At 38.8% G+C, this 1220-nt stretch overlaps 1 pseudogene; it reads right to left on the bottom strand.

Annotated features, from left to right (window-relative positions):
• The window catches only part of LOC104703955, a 3703-nt pseudogene extending 2709 nt beyond the window's left edge, over positions 1–994 (bottom strand).

Here is a 1220-nt window from a genome sequence, read left to right on the forward strand (position 1 = left end):
AAAAAAAAAAAAAAAAAAACAGAACGAATCAGACACATTCGAAAGCAATGAAGAATTTTTGAAAAAGGTACGAGAGCGTGAACTGGAATACCTACCAGAGGAATCGGAGGTCTGAGTGGCCGGGGTGGAAGCGGAGAAGGCTCTGACTAAGAGAGGCTTACGTGGTTGAAGATGGCGGGAAAACAAGCCTGGCTTGAGGAAGAGGCGAGAAGAAGAGAGTGGAGACGGTTACAGGAACCGCGGCGGCGTTTCTCATACAAGAGACGTTTTGAAGAAGAAGCCGCGGGATTTGAGGCCTCCTGATGGACATTGTTGGGAGATGATGATATTTCACCCCCGTATCTGAAGGAAACATAGCCATTAGAGTAAATCTATGAACAAAAAGGCAAACGAATTGCGTACAATAAGTTCAGAAACAGGATTGATCATAGAAGATATGAGTGCTAAATATCTATGTCTAAAGAAACAGAGCAGCCATTAAGAGTGTGCAAATCTATAAACAAAAGCTTTATGAATAGTATAGCTTAACTTCAGATACTGGACTGATCATCACAGGACAATTACTATTCATCGGTTATGCAAAACACAGTTTTTTTTGTAAGATCACCACATATATATAATTAAACAATGCAGTGGCGAAGTACACATGAATAAGAGTGGGTAGAGATTCTAAGATCAAAACTTGAGTTGCAGATCCTACAGGTGGAGACCATTCCGTAAATTTTACAGAATAATTAGTAGAACTGGATCCTAAAGTTGAGAGCTGATTTTAAAGAACGCGATTCAATTATAGACGGATCACAAGGTCGGATAAAAAAGACAGATCAAACCGACCACAGTTTCGTAAAGAACCCTAGCTTTAGATATGTACAGACAGCTCAGAAGTCAAAGAGAAATAAGAAGGTAAAATCTCAGATAAGAACTATTCAAAGACAAAGACACAAAATTTCGTAAAACCAATGATCTCAAGATAAAACCCATATTCACAAAAAATGAACTTCATACCTGAAAAAAATCGAACCAGGAGAGAGTGATTGAAGAAGAAGAAGAAGAAGAAGAAGAAGAAGATGCGATTCCGAGAAAAGTGAAGAAATGCAGAGAAGACGATTCTCTTTGGTTTAGGGTTTTTCGTTTTGATAACCGACCGTGAATTTCAATGATCAAACCAATAAATTTGTTGGCTCACCTACGGGATCAATCTAATTCAACTGGTCCAGACG

The sequence above is a fragment of the Camelina sativa genome, chromosome 7 (genome assembly GCF_000633955.1).
Source record: "Camelina sativa cultivar DH55 chromosome 7, Cs, whole genome shotgun sequence".
NCBI lineage: Eukaryota > Viridiplantae > Streptophyta > Magnoliopsida > Brassicales > Brassicaceae > Camelina > Camelina sativa.